The 17,147-nt window shown below is 30.9% G+C and overlaps 1 long non-coding RNA gene across 1 annotated transcript; it reads right to left on the minus strand.

Moving 5' to 3' along the window:
* Positions 1-6,930: 6,930 nt before the first annotated feature.
* On the minus strand, positions 6,931-15,422 carry LOC129969176 (uncharacterized). Its single transcript, XR_008784472.1, has 4 exons — positions 15,293-15,422; positions 13,333-13,487; positions 12,260-12,366; positions 6,931-10,786 (listed from the first exon to the last, which is right to left on the minus strand). It is a non-coding gene; the product is annotated as an uncharacterized LOC129969176 (long non-coding RNA).
* Positions 15,423-17,147: the final 1,725 nt, after the last annotated feature.

Below are 17,147 nucleotides of genomic sequence, written 5' to 3' on the forward strand. Positions count from 1 at the left end.
CCTTTTTTCAAAGCTTTCGTGTTCAGATACATCAGAATACTGGAACGCCCAAGTTTATCTTTCAAAAACAAGGGGGAAGGGATAAACATCTCTCTGAAAAACAGCAATGACAAGCCATACTCTTAAGAGTATTGGTATATAAAAAATCCTGTTTAGCTGATGGCTGCTAAGCAAGAGCTTGTTTGAATATCTTTTGAGAGTTCTTAGAAAATCTCCCAAATCCCCGATTTTTTTTTTCGTTATCTGACCGAGATCGATTTGGAAAATAGGGAGATTTCTTGAGAAATTTCAAAATGTATTTTATTTTAGATATATAAATATATAGATATGAATCTTAAAAATCTTTTTAGATATACATCAAACTGCCAAATTTCGCTTTATCACCTGCTACTAATTCTATTTTGTACATAATTATATGACCCGTTTTAATCGAGTGCAGATTTGAAAATAGCGATTAGATAAGCAAAATTTAATATTGCCGAGATGAAAAAAAAATTAGTAATAATCATAAATTAGTAGAGTTGAATTGATGCCTAAAAATCAAGCACATAATGAGTTTGAGTTTATGATTAATTATTACAGATAATTACATTGCGAATTGTGTAAGGCGGCATTGCATTGATTTAAAGTATATTTTATTAGATATTTTAATTGCTTAGGTTCTGTACAATTAATTTCAAACTAAGATGCAATATAAAGAACATTGCATTACAGTTTATGCATTCGCATTTTGTTAACAGTGTGCCGTCCGGCGACACCACAGTAGTGTCGTACGTAAAGCATGCAGTTTATAAAGTTGACAATTTACAAGTTGACAAATTATAATTACAAGCCCAATAATCTCAAAAACTGCCGGCGATAAGCGAAGTAATCGTAATTAGTGCTGCCGGCGCCAAGAGAAGAAATTTTTAATGGACATGCAGATGGCAAAGTGCTAATAAGAAAAATCCGTTTCAGAGACAAAAGAATGCGCTGGGACGAATTGATACAATATAATCTGTTTCAATTTCATTGATATAACAATACATTTTATGTTTAAAATTTTAAGCATATCTATTAAATTTGAAGAAATTTCTCGACACTAATGAGTATCACTTGAAATGTTTTAGATTTTAAGGTCTAATTACATTTATACGATCAATAAAGAGTCAAAATTTCGATTAAATTTTTAATTTAAAAATCGAAACTTTCTAGTAAACATTTCTTGGTGAGAAGTAAATATGAGCAACAACAAAAATGTAATTCAAATTTCAATTGTTGTTTAGAACGTTTTCAACAGAAAATATGCAAGCCTAGTTTAGCTTAAACTAGGCCAAACTCTTGCACTTAAAAAAGTATTAAATGAGAAAATTAATTTTGCAAAAAATGCATGCTTTAGTTAATATGTTACTCGAGAGTTGCTTTATGTTGCACATCAACAGATTTTTTTTATGTAAATTTCATTAGTGGAATTAAGAGATCTATACCGATATTTCTATTTCAACTGAAATTTGAATTTCCTTCCACAAAATAGTTTAACTATATTAATATTTTAGATACACAAGTACATTTGTTATACTTTGCCCTCCACAATTACTAGCAAGAATGTTCTTTGTTTAAAAAACCATTTAATGTTTCAGACTAAAGAGTGGTCTGCATTCTGACATACGTTTTCATCCACTATTACAGAAAAATTTGTGCTGCAGAGATTAAAATTGATAATAGTTATCTGAGAAGATTCTTTTCCATAAACTTGTTACCTTTTCGGAACTAAACAAATGAAGCTCTGGAAAATGCTTAATGAAACATAGAACCAAGTCTCGTATTTATTAGATCTAGACATCCATCATAGAGTACATTGAACTCATATTTTTCTATTGAGGAGAAATATCGAATCGAATCATTGCGAGTAAAATATTGATACACTTCAAGTTGAACCGAATGGGTTGAAAACTTGAAATTAGCTTTTCAGTTAACGAAACGTCCCATTTCTTTCAAAACTATTGAATACTTGAAAAATAAAATTGTATGAAAAGTTCGACAATTTTTATGTCAAGATTCAGTTTCAAAGATGAACATTTCTGTTCTGTATAATCCGAGTTTTACTCAAGCCTTTAGGATATCCTTTCACACAAGATAAAAATTATCCGAGATTAATATTTTAAAAATCTTGCTTCGCTTACTAAAGAAATTCTGGAGAGATTTTACACGATTTAAATTTGTTCCATAATTATCCGAAAGTATAAGAACTTTCCTTGAATTGCTTAATATTTGTCGACGCAAATAAGTTCTTGTCTACATTTGCGAGTCTACTGGAAAACTTGCCTGAAGCATTCCATCAATGTCAAGCACGCCATTAACGGAAAGGAGAAAGCAAAGGCAAAAAGATTTAAAATTTAGCGGACAGAAGTGGCTGCAAAACAGAAAAGCCAGTTGTATTCTCTTGAAAGTAACATTACAAGATGAAACAAAACGCTTTCGAGATTCTTGAATTGCATTCCTTGGTTCTCTGATTAAATGCCACCAATAAAAGAAATAATTCTGAAAAAGACTACCATCAAGATATTAAATTACTAAATGCAGCACTATGCACCTTTTCTAAAGTCAAAACTTGAAGCGCACTTTATGTTGAGCGTTAAGACACTGGCGCAATACTAAGTGTTGCCGAACAATAACAGGGTTATTACAGGGAAACAGATTTTAACAATAGGGGAGGGAAAGTATGAATAACATCAAATCAGACAAAGTAGAGGTCCAAAAGTAGTTTGTAATCGTTTGGAAAATTGCAAGAGAAGTTTGAATAGGGAGGCACAATTTGAAAGAAATTAACTACAAAGCCCAAATCAGAATATGATTAATCAACTTAAGTGCCATTAAGTTGCAAGTTCGATAGAAGCGTTCCTAAAAACGAGACTGATTGTAGACTAACAATTTCTAATTAAAACTTTAGGGGGGGGGAAATGGATCGAAAGTTGCACCGGAGGCTTAATTTCATATACAATTTTTCAGCAATTAAATATTAAAAAGCAAAAGCAGGATATGGACGTTTTGCATGAATTTGAAACTTTAGATATCCAAGCTGAACTATGGCATTTCACTTTTAAATTAAATAAAAGCTGAAAAATCCACCCGATTAAAAAGCTTTGATAGTTAAAACTTAAACAATTGATTAACCGTTCGAGTTTTTTGCTTATACAAGAATGAAAGAGGCAGCAATGCAATCACTTCATGAAGGAGACAAAAATGGAGAAAACAAATAAGGACTCAAAATTATCAAGAATCGGATTTATTCATGAATATTCACTACATGAAATATGCAATTTCACAGTTATTTCAAAATAAATGATCACATTGATATTCAAATAAAACACTTAAATAGTCGCATCAGACAGGAGTACAGAAAGAGAACTAACATTTACAATAGGTTTGACAGTTAAAAAATTCAATAAATGCTAAAGAATTCAAAGATAACAATATAAAACACTAAAGATTAAAAATCCAAATATGAATAACCTCTTGTGAGGTGAATTTGAGGGAAGAGTTACTCTTGTATAGCATACAAGCTAGATATTGTAAAATAGAAAACGGCGCCAACATGAACGGGAGAAAAGCTCCATTTTGAAGGATCATTAATAGAACACGTTTCGAGATGATAAATGCACATAAAATGCTAAATTCGAAGCTGGCTATCAATGAGATTAAATTTTAAATAAAACTAATTGGAAAGTTCGATTGTCAGAAGTTATATTTAAGGAGAGAAGTCTCATCATATTTAGCATTTTTAAGTGGTGTATTTACCTTCCACTTTCCTAATATGAATATATGCCAAGCTTAAGAAAGTTAACAAATGCCACAATGAATACAACTAGTATGGAATACAAAACTTGAGTACAAAAATTAAAGCATTTATACACAAAACATAGGTTAAATAATTGAACTATACAAATTGGCATTTTTATACTTGTACAGTTTTAACTTCAGAAATTAAAATTTGAAAACTTGTCAACGAATCGCCATATTCCAATTATTCGCTCTAGCCTATGAATACACCAAGCAGGATTTAAATGAAAATTTCAAGTCTCGCATTAATCGCCAAGATTTACAAGTCGTTAATTTAAATATAATGTCATTATCCATGAAATATCAATCTGAGAATGCTTTGGCTATCATGGTTATGGTTATTCAATGAGTGGACAGAAATCGAATCTTCGGAAAACATGCGAATTTAAATTCTTTAAGGCACAACGATTTCAAGATTTTCGTTTTCCTTTTAGTTATTGAAGTAGTTTCTATTTACAGAAATCAGAAGTACAACAGAAAACTGGAAGTTTAAATTTCCAAGGAATTTCTGCATTTGTTGCACTAATGAAACTTGTCGAATCAATTTGACGGAGAAGGATCAGTTGATCTGATTTACACTCTAAAAAAGTATGCAGTCCACAATTTACTATAGAAAGCAATTTTTTTTATTGCGATTGGAATTGTGCAAGGCGCATCTTCGTATGGTTAGTTTTTAGGCTAAATACAAATTGGCAAAATCAGGTAGGGAAATTTGCATAAAATTACAATATTAACAATCGAGGAAGGTGACAATAAACAGATCTAGAATATACATACAAGGAAAGTGCTCGCACATTTTCGTTTAATCATTGGAATTAAGGTATGACATTTCTTACTTAGAAACATTAAATTACCTGAAAACTTTAAAATGCCTCAAAATAAAAGGAACTTAACCTATTAAGAAAGGCTGGATGATGCATTTTGTAAATAAAAGTGCTCATTTTGTATCGATTCTGAAAATACTAAGATTTTTTTAAAAAATTTAAAAATATTCGTTCAAGTCTAGTTGAGATTAATAAGAAATATTTTAAGTTCTCATTTTTGATTAATTTAATAAAATCGTACTTTCTCCTTAAGATATTACATTTCATTCTTTATGAGAAGGCAATCTTTAATTGAAGAGACTCGTTTAAGCGCGAGTTTGCCTTTCAATATACCATTGCGGAGTTTTGGAAACTTGTTCTCTGATTGCATCTTATTTCTGCGAAAAAGGCTCGTTTTAGATTCATCGCGCAGAAGTGAATGCCAGCGGACAAATTACAGCATTTAGACCCAGCACAAACAGGCTTATTTAATTTTTAAACTTGAATGGTGGGATGAGGAGTATTATTTTGAAGCAAGGTTCTTTTGTAGGTTAATTGCGAAGATTTAATCGTTTTGTTCCAATTACAGAATAACCTTCATCGAATAAGATTTGAGATATGCCAGTTATTCTATATTAATTCTGTCATTGAAGTAGTTAAGCTGATAAAATTAAAGAACGGAATCGTAATTCAAGGGGCAATTCAAGAACTAAAATTCATAAGAAAGCAAAGAACTAAATTTCAGAACTAATTTTCAAGAACTAAAATTCATAAGCGGTCTGTACAAAAGGGGGATTTTCCTGAACTTTATCATGAGATTTATACTAACTTTAAGTATGCTTCGGACTTTCATTTTAGATTAAAAGTTAACAAAGGCACCAGCAAATAAATGGAATCGTAAAAGCGCAACTAAATATCGTTAAGTAAGAGTTTCTGTGCAATTACATTTTGATCATAAATATAAAATGGTTGACAAGTACCGTTAGTGTTTTTGGAAATTCTTCGCATTCGTCCTATCAAATAGGTTTCTACTCAGATGTACGCTTCCTATTCACCAAAGGGTTTGAAATGCCAAGGCATTTTGGATTTCGATGGTGATCAGACATCGAAATCAAAAGATGCCATCAGAAATTTGGAAGAATGTCAGTTGACTGGCTAGCACAGCCACCGACACTCTTAATGGACGCGAGTTCCGATGTCGGCATTTTTTTTTTTTAAACGAAAAATGTAGAATTGGTTCAAAATTCACAAGTCTAAACTTCTAAAACTTAAGGTCTGTTTCTAAAATTCTTTAAAATATCGGATTAAATTTTTTTGTCACGGTTTAAATTTTTTTGTAACCAATGCCGAAACTAGGAATAAAACTGACGATTTTTAAATCTTGCTTGCAGCAAATTTCCATCATGTATCTTAAATTTGTTTATTTTAATTCCATCTATTTGCTTGGTGTGCAAGATATTCAAGGTTGTATTCCACGGAATTTTACTCACCTCAAGCCAAACATTTTGCCATGAATGCAGCTGAAGGCCCTCTCCGTTAGCCAATAAACTGGAATAACGGTGATATTTAAGATTTTATCCAGCGTTCTTTAACAGTCCAGAAAAATCGAATTAAAATAGAAAGCCCTCCGAATTGAGTTTCTTTAAAAATCTTACCTACCGAAAATCCAGATACACTTAAAATTTCACATTTAGAATATCGTTAAATTACGAGAGAGAAATTTGAATTGACTATTATTTTTAAAATTTAAGTGCGATTTAAGTTTTTTCTCCCTCTAATTGCTGGCATTCACCCGATTCGATGTGCATCGACTAAAGCGTATAACTCGCATTTTAAAAAGTACCCAAAACTTGCGCGCCCGAGAAATTTGAGAAAAGGCAGATTTAAAGCATATAGCGTGTAGTAGGAAAATTTGTATCGGCAGATCCGAAAATTAAACGTTTCTTGCCATAAGGATTACAGCTATCACAATACGATACGAAAGTGAGCACAGCGGAATTTTCAATGTTGTATCTATTAACTGATTTTAAACCAGACAAGTTCCGCCATTGATAAGTTATTTGAACTTAAAGCTGTTCGTAAAGTAAACGTTGCATTAAGTCGTAAAATATTTAATTCGTTTGATTTTATTAGAAAAAGGATGCGCGAAAATTGCATTGAAATTACAGTACCTCGGACATTTCATTTCACATTTTAAGATGTGTAAATTTACAGTTTATAAATATATAAACAGATATATTAACTTTAATATTTAAACTACTACAAACGTCTAATAAACGGCGGATTAAAGCAATTTGTTTAAAGCGTTTCGATCGAATGTTGGCCAGGCATCGCGATCGAAATGCCTCAAATGAAATGAAAGGTGGTCTATTAGCTTGCCGGCGAAGCTACAGGCCACTTTCAGCTAGTGGAGACTTAACCTTACGGGAGTCCCGATTTACGTTCAGTTTAAGATTTTTAAACTTTTGTGGCGCACGATTAAAGTGTTTATGAAAATTAATCGCGAGAACTTTTAGAAGTTCATGTTTGCATCTATAAAAGACCAGAATTTAGATAAGTAAAGCGGACTTGTCTGGTACCTATGCACAAGATTTTAAAGTTTCTTTGATGGAAGATATAATAGCAAGATTAGTCATTTAAAATTGCCGAGTTTGTATTGATGAGGTTTCATTCCTTAAAGAAATCGCTTAGGATCAGATTATATTAACGTCCCGTTTTTTTAAAGTAACACTACAGCTATTTTAGAACGGACCTCGTAATTTTGAACCGCGATCAGATGAAAGAAATAGTTTCGGAGAATTGCATTTAAATACAATATCTGCGTTATTCGCTACACGTTTTAAAAATTGTTGACATCCATTAACGCGTTAAGCCTATCATTAACAAGGTTGGAACTAATGGATATAACGATTTTGGGGTTATAACGCCAAACTGAAATTCTTCCACTCTAAGGTAAATTTAATTTTTCTGGCATTTTCGGCTACTATTAAAGTTTAAACATTTGTATCTATTCACAATTTTTAAAACATGTCCAGAATCCTACACAAGTTAATTCCCCGTTTTTCCAAGTATTGCGTATTCGTGTCCTCCACTTTTACAACTTTGCTATCAATGCTTGAAAATCTGATACAAGACGGAAAATCTGAATTTTAATGCATCAACTTTTATTTTTAAATTAATCTTATTTAAGAAATACATATTCATTACTCCATAAAGAGTAAGTTTGGAAAATTGAGATTATGATTTAAATTTAGGGATTAGAAACGTCTGAAAAATTAAAATCAATTCAATTGTATGAATTCCCGTTTGAAGCTTTTGCTAACTCGTATCAAAATAACGATTAGTTAAACTAGATATTTAACCGTAATTAAGCATTTAAGGTTAAGGAATGTCGCACAGAATCTATTTAGTCCATGCATCATCCAGCCTTGAGATAGATTTGCACTACACTTAATACGTAATCACAATATTTAAAGTATTACAATTACAAAAAGAAAATCTAGAATTTAATGTATCATGCAATTACAGTTCATAATCTTAAGAATGCAATCTATTGTGGAAGAGTCGTCCTTTAAGCTATTTATAAGAGTCAAGATCAAATTTAAAATATTAGCGGCTAAACAAGAAATCAGTTTCACGGTTACAATAGAAAGTTACTTCAATTAAAGTTTTAAAACAGCAATGGAACTTCAATAAAATTAATATTCCGAAACTACCCAATACCAAATAAAAAGTTTGCATTACGTATATTGAGGTTTGCTTTTTTAACGTCCATACATGGCATGAAAATTAAGACGAATTATTCCACGAATTAAGTTCCCGATAGAAATGCATCATTTAATTAAGTTTGCATACCAAAAATATTTAGGTTTAATTTGAGTTGGAGGTTATAAACATTCCGTTATAAATTAAAGGAATTTACTTGGAGCTTTATATTCAAATGAAACGGACAATTGCGAGGATTTAATTTAGTGACGGTAACTAAATATAACAATTGCAATCGATTAGTGTAAAATTTAAGTGGGTTTTAGATTAACCATTCGAAATAGAGCAATGGATATTCTATTTGTGGAATTGCACTGGATTCTAGTAATCCACATTACAATATTAATTGCGAGATAATCTAGAAAATTCAAGATCTGATTACATTTTCTTGGAAAAATACTAAACGTTGATCCTAGAAGAGAGCTGTATATTTAACGATGATTCTTTATTCACCATTGCTGTTCCAGCTACAGATTTGGTGTAATTATCACATAACCGATATTTAATATTTTTAACTAAGGGATACAGATAAATATTGCCATAAACCGAAGCAAATAATTTGATTTTCTTCCGAATCAGATTGATGTTAGATTAAATGACAATTAAGTTTTAGAAGGCCCTATTTAGAATTTCTTCAAGTGAATTGTTTAAGTTCGATTATTGAAGGAAATTATAAATTAACAGCTTTAAAACTCTTGCCCTCAAGACTCCTCAGACCATTAGCGAATTCACTAGCGAGAGAATGTTTATTTAAAAATTTTGCAGATAAAATTAAGTATTGAAACCAGACATTCAATATAGTCTAAACATCCCTGACCCACTTACTACAATTGAGATTGAATTTTACACATTAAAGACAAAAACAGAAAAGTGCTGTTTAAATATTCATGTCTGCGATACTATTCTTCGGGAACGGAGAAATACAAAATGTATTTTTACATTAATCTTTAAAATGTCTTAAAATTCATTAATAGTCATAGTAAGCGTAAGTTTCTAGTAAAATTTAGTACCAGGTCTGCGTTTCTTTGTTAAACGCTAAATTTACTAATACATTAACACCTACGCGTTTAAATCTTATTCAAATTGAGATAGTGGCAACGACAATTATAAACTAAAGTATAAATTACACTCAACAGGTTCAAACTTCCTTCCCCGTCATATTGATCTGTCATTTAAGCCAATTACAGATCTCCTTACTGTATCGTATTAATTTAGAAGTCGCTCGATATATTCTTTCACGATGGCTTCTAACCCTACTCATAGGCAACACGTTAAGTGCCGGATACCTGGGGACCGATACTTTCCGTTTAGTCCGCCGGTCCCAAACAGACTAGACGGAAAGTAAACAGGGACCGGTAAATTACTTAACGTGTCAACCATCCCCATCCCTACCTATTCTCTAGGTCTCACGCAATCGTTTCAACTATTCATAGTGAACCAGTTAAGTGCAATTTTACTTCAACTTTGGCATATGCAAATGATAGCCATATGCCAATCAAATTCAAGAAAATGTTGTACATTATACCTACACTAGTCAACCTACCTATAATACCTACCCTAGACAACTAAAATTTAAAGTACGCATCTTTTAAAAGAATTTTAGATCAAAAGCCCTTTACCGATGCCGACGATTGAGCTGAAACATTATAACGATAAGATATCTTCACTTCGGCAATCTAATATAATCTATTATAAAATGTCTCTTCATATCTATTTCGCTGAAAATATTGTTTAGTATACCATTTAAAATTTAGTGATCTTATCTGGACGATATTTTCTATTAAGTTTCTGTAAGAAAAACTTAAAGGCATCCTATTTATAATGGTCTGAGGAGAGCATTATCAGTACTGAGTAGAATTCATAAATGCGTTGAATAATTAAATTTTAAGGATTGGAAATTGAGATTACTGGTTACGTTAGAGTATTTACAAAAATGAAGCAGTTTAAGGCAATTGCAGTAGCTTTGTCCGTTTCATTCGAGGTAATTAAAAATCAAGTTTACATTTATCTCCGCTTTTAATGTTTAAAGAATTTATGAAGAATTTGAAAACTTACTAAATATATTGAAGTTCCCTTGCATAATGGTCAACGAGCATTTACAGCAACCTGTTAAAGTTAATTTCATGGCTGAATCTACAACTTGAGTACAAGCAATTCTTCAGAGTAATCTCATTACTAAAAATTTAAGTTGAGCAATTCATTGGTAAAGTCACTTGAAATAAGATGCTGTACAATTATTTCCAATATATTTCAAACATAAAAGTACTTCAGTAGTAGTTTTACCATTCCGCTGGCAAGACGATTTCAGAAACTGAACTGGCAAGTCGCAACTGCTGAATATTAAACCTTAGATCAGCATCTGCGTCTTTATGTTCGATGAATGGAATTTACTAGGAGTCCTAGAAAAACGAGAATTGAACGTAAGCTATTTTCAAATGTGCTCAGAGTAATCGTAAGCAATATGTAAAAATTTAAAATAAAGAAAAAAGATACAACTACCATAAAATCGCATTTGATATTCGAAGAATTTTTAATAGCAAAGGAATTAAGATATCCATGAGAAAACAGTTTATAAAGTTTTTTAAAAGATTACCAATTCCTTATACTATGCACAAATTAAATCCAATTTCATCAATCAGAATGAAAGCTATAAATTAACAAGTCGTGTAGGAAACATTGTACACTTGAGATTTATAACGCAGCAATGAAGTAATATTTAGATAATCAGATATAGTTTTCGAATTCCAAGCCAGATAATTATTTTCAAGCATGAAGATGCATTTAGAGCACAAAAGCCACCTTTGGCTATCATAAACGTAAAAGGTAATAACAATTCTGATCCATAAGCAACGAAACACCAGTTTCGGAATTTACCTACCGAATAAACCGATAGAAGTTGCCGTTATTCAGGAATATCCAATCGACTATTAAGCTTTAATATCCTTAAACATTAGGAATTCTGAATCCATGTTAATAAACATGAAATTGCGTAAAAAATTTTTTAAAGAGAATTTGCTCTTTATTGCAAAATAGAGGGACGCAATCAACTGACGCTTTAATATGCAAGAGTCCCGTTTTTAGCCGATTGCGACTTCGGCATCTTCCGAATAAAAAGGAATCGGCTATTATATTCTTCCACTGCATTATGGATTTTCCTACGTTAATTTTGAAAATTCTCTTGGATTAAAATCCATACAGAAAGAAACTATCCGACTTAAATCCCGCGATTAAGCTTTAGGAGCATAAGCACGCCAACCCAACCAAATAATTTATTAAAAGATGGCTTTCTCATAAATAATTTCAATGGATAGGCCATTTGTATTAATTCCATACGACCAATCTCTTGTTTATAAATGGGTAAATTGATTTCTTTCACTTAAATCTAACGAGAGTTACCCAAATATGAATTTCAATTATAAAACTATTCACCGACTATAGTCGAGTATGAATTTATAATACGAGTTTCAGTCTTATTCCCAAATGCTTGACATATGTTTTACGAAACTAAATAAAATCGCCCATGATCAATAACATTACAATTAGCTTGGGACTTTTGCATTAGATTATATATTGGCTAATTTTCTCAAATTAACGCTCTTATCTGCAGTAGATACACAATAGATTTACTCCTGATAAAATTTCCTCTTGCATACGTCGTGGCTTTTGCTACATGCTCAATTAAGCCGAAAGCATAAAACATCTTAACTTTATTTTAGCTGTCCATTCCAAATGTGAACAAGGTTAAGATTAAGCTTTTATTTCAGATAAACTAGCATTCGCAAAATTTAATATTGTTTATATTATTGTACTGAACCTTATTGATCTAACATTGTCTAAATGACAGACGAAAGTGAGCAGTTTCTTAAACTTACCTTTGAAATCTTGCATTCCAGTTGTGGACAGAACATTGAAGAATCTTAGGATAATTAGCCTCTCCCATATGATAAGTTCTGCACAATGAAGATTTCAGTTCATTAACCTATAAAGAAATAAATTTGTTAAATATGGACAAGATACAAAGTTCTTTTTAATATATTGACCGTTAAGTATATTGACAATGAGGTTTATATATGTTGATAATTAACCCTCTACAGGAAGGTTTTGCTAACAAGAATTCTCTCCAATAGAGGGAACTTGAGTAGCAAGTCTTGCAAAAGGGCGATTTCGGAAACCACAATTAAGTAGACTTTCTTCTCACTGTATTTTGAAGTATTGCATTTCTATTTATACGCGAGTTATGGAAATTTACTAGGACTAAACTAGAGGGATGTTATTCAATTTCTTGTAATGTGCCATTTACAGAGTTTTATTGAATTTCTGTATGCTTTTCGAGATAAGCTTAAATATGGCGCATGCCAACTTGCTTAGGTTTACTCAATCAACTCGATAATAACAGACTAGCCATTTTTTTGAAAATGGCAAAAGAAAAGATACTTCCAAGAACTGTTTCGAATTATCAAAATATTAAACCATTCAAACAGTCGTTTATTGAATCTTACTAAAATTTCGCATATTTTTTTAAAGCTCTTGAAATAAACAGTTTACATCATTTGTTTTCCGAATTTCTCCATTAAGTTAATTGAATACATTTCTTAAGTAGAAAAATACGGTTAAGAATGAAAATCATTGAAATTAGAAATAGATTAATGAGCGGGTTTTTCCTTCCAAAGTACTAGAGAAATTCCAATGAATGCAAGTCATCGAGAATACACTAAATTTCTTAAATCTTATTAAATTAAGGTTACTCTTGTTAAATCTACAAGTCTACATTGCGCTCCGGCAGATAACAAAAGATTCCCGTTTATCTATATTGGCGATTGCCATATGCAAGTTAAAAACATTCACCAGTGACTTTGCATACTTTTAAATACTTCATTTCACAGTAATTTGGAATTAACCGTAGTTAATGACTTTAAGTTCTCGTAAAATAAAGACTGTTTCTCACCTTTGAAGCAAGTTCAAGCAGATCCCTTAGTGGAGCATGGCGTTTCTCATTTCTTTCTGAAATCGAGTTTCATATGCAATGCCCGATAAGGATTTTGATGTAGACTGGCAGTTCGCAATTCATATAGAGCAGAAGCTTGAAGTTATTCGGCGTTTCTGCAAGAAATTAAAAAGACTATGTAATAAATATTTCAAAGCTATTAACTTTTGCACTCTTATTGCTAATTTCCTCGTTTTTTAGATTTTAACGGACGAGGTTTTAAGGTATTGATTTTTCGGGAAACTGTAGCATCTAATTTACTATTCCAAACAATAGAATAAACTCTTCGTTTAAATATACATCTTTCTACTTTCCGAGTGCAAAAGTTGAAGATTTGAAAAGTTATTTACGAATATAGGAAGTCGCATCTGTTCAAAGACATTTCAGATTACTCTAATATAGAGTAACGAGATTTAACAATCCCCGTTCATTTCACGACCATTCGTAAGAATTGTCATCATAAATTTCATTTTTAATTGCAACCTATTTTCATCATTAACTTTAAGCATTCCGAAAAATAATGAGATGCATTATATATTATAATGTGTGGATTCTTTTTAGTGCTTGCGAATCAGAAGAATAGTTATAGGTTTGTTATATTTCCTAAAATTAAAAGTTTGCTATTATTCGGCTTTAATAATTATACAAAATTAATGTAAAGTATCCTAAGCAATGGCAATCACACCGGACATTAGAATCTATGGGGTTATAACAAATTTTAATGGAAATTAATCTTTAAAAAATTACTAAAGTTTGTCGCAAGACATGCGTAAAGTGTCCTGGAGCATGATTTACCGGAGCTGTTACTGGAGATTTAATTCGTTAAGCAAAATTTGAAATTAAGAATTCTCTAGAGAAAACGGTTTTGTATAATGAAATTTCCTGACTTAAATCTACTGATTAACAGATCCTAACTATTAAGCATCGATGCTCGGTATGATTTAACGAATTGTATTTTGCTCATGAGAGGAGCTCACAGAAGGTTTCCTTATTGTGCTTAGTAAAAGCTAATTTTGACAACTTTATTTTCATTAGTTTTAATAGTAGTTAATCATTCCTATATGCATAGAAATAAGAATGAATTTCATATAGTACTCGGCTAATAATAAATGTGCGCTTTTGCGTCTCTATAAGATAGACTATATGGCGAGAATATATACATTTCTTAGTTATTTTTACAATTTTGCTTAATCTACGAATGAAATTCGAATTAAGGATATAACTTCCAAATTTGCTAAAGAAAGATTAATATCTTTACGGTAACTTCTGAAAATATTGCAGAATTACAAGTCTCATAGTTTAGAAATCTTTATTGATTATAATTTAATAGCTATTAAAGTTTGCCTTTAATTTTTCTAATTTGTTAACTAGTCTCCGACAAAATATTTGATTTTCACCTAGAGGGCCCGAACAGTTGTTTCAAGTATTTCATTGCGTGGTTGCTTTCATTGTTAAAAATCGAAGCGAAGATTCTATTATTCAAATAACACAAGAGGCGAATAAAAAAAAAAAGATGAAGTTGTATTATGTTTTTAATGGCGCTATGACGTCTTGATACTGGTCTCCTTTAGGAAGTGCATACGATCAATACATAGAATATAGAAAAGGCGATCAAAATAACATGGTCCGACACATGAATATAAAGTTATATCCACTTGATTTAACTTGAATCAATATACCAGTGAACAAGCCAATTCCTAAAGTCAGCTCTTATTACAAACGAAAAGAGCCAATTTGCTAAGATGCGAATTGGAGGAGTTTCGTATTAACAAAAAATTCAAATGTTACAACAATATGGTGGTGAAGAGATTTGGAATTACGGACGTTATTTAAGAACGTAAATGTTCACTCAGATATTACTCATAAAATAACTATCTAGAAATGAAATTTTACTCTAATAAAACCTATAAAAATCGCTTACCTATAAACTGGATAGTAGTTTGCCGTCAAGTCTCTTGTGATTAGTTGTAAATGTCAAACAGAACAATATAGCAAACAGTTCCATAGGAAACAAACCACCTCTACTACTTTAATAAGAAAATTGGCACAAAAATTTATGAAAGATAAGAACATCCAGTTATCAATTTATTTTAAAGAATCTTGTATATCTCCTAACCAATCAAAATAGCTGTAATCGATATTTTTTATCTTACCATTAGGTGTTCATTTGCATAAAATAGATTCCTCTTTATTCATTTCGGCCTCATAATGGTATGGTGGTGAGAATACGCTTCAACGATAGAAGGTCATTGATTCGAGACTTGATTTCTCTGATGTATACACGTACGCTGCATTTTAACTCTTCTATCGACTATCAAATATCTTTTTTTTGATGTGTCTAGCTCAGTTGCGTATTTTGGTGCCGTTTCAGTATTTTGCGATTATTTAAAACGTCGATGTTCATTTATAATGAGTCTTTATGTGTTTTCCAGCTTCACTGATGGGTTCAATGAATATAAATTTATTTTTGAATTTAAATTGGTGATTGTTATTATGTACATTACTCAATCTAACTATAATTTACATCAGTCTGATTTAACTATATTAAACCCTTAAAAGTTTTCAAACATTTTTAAAACAGTTCATAATTTAAGAATCCATCCCTGTATTCGTCACAAGTGGTTAATCATTGTATGTTAAATATTAATTAACTACTTTTCATTTACTGTTATAAAAAACACTATAAAATTCAAAAATGCAAGCTGCATTGACTCTTTTTTTCTCATTTAATCTACCGTTTCTTTGTTTATGTATATTAACGTTTTGCACTCAAAAAAGTAATTCGATGCATAATTATTCACTTCATATTAGGACTTGAAGCCGGCGTCCTGGCATAAGGGATCCTACAAATAGATCACCTCACAGGCACCATTCAAGACGGTGTATCATTTTGACATTGTATTTATTTATTTTTAAAAAATTTTATGGTTAAAAACACCTACAAATGGGTAAGGATATACAGATTAATTTTTCGGGAAAATTCAACTCAAAACAGACATATTTTTCGGAGCAATAAACAAATCCTTATATTAGGTTCATAATTATGCATCAATTTACTTTTTCGAGAGTGTTAACTTAATAAAAGAACGGCAGGATGAAAAATAAAAACACTTCGGAAAACCAGGAATTTTGACAAGTACAGCATCAACAATTTTAAAATACTTTTTTAAAAATAAATTTTTTTGATAATTTTATTTTTAAGACCTCATTTCTTTGAAAAAGTAATCATGCTTAATTTTTCGCAGTAAGAAAGCGGTAAGCATATGATTGCATATGAAAATTTCTATCAATGGAATTTTTTCTGAGAATTTTCAAGATCGATTATAAATGTCATATTTATATTTTGCATAACGTAAAATAAATAAAACAAAAATATTCACGCGGGAAAAATAGTCGAGTTTTTAGTTAAAGTATCGTGCTGCCATCTAGAGAGTATACTTTAAACTAAAACTGTGAAAATCAGACTTTTTAAAAACATTACAATGAACTTAGATTCCTTAAACATTTTGCTTCCTTTCATGGTTAAATATCTTTAAAAACAAATAAACAAATTCCACTTAATATCAGAATTTCAGATATCGAAATGTTTTTCAATCAAACTTTCTTTCACAATTTCATAAAGATTTGTTTTATAAATCTGTAAAATCCGTAGATATTTTAAATAAGAAATTTTCGTCTTTTAACAATAGAACTAGAGATTTCTGTCATAAAGAGACATAATTTCAAAAATATTTGTTTTCTTTCTGCATTTATGATTGTTATTTAATTTTTCAAAA

This window comes from Argiope bruennichi, chromosome 5, assembly GCF_947563725.1.
Source record: "Argiope bruennichi chromosome 5, qqArgBrue1.1, whole genome shotgun sequence".
NCBI lineage: Eukaryota > Metazoa > Arthropoda > Arachnida > Araneae > Araneidae > Argiope > Argiope bruennichi.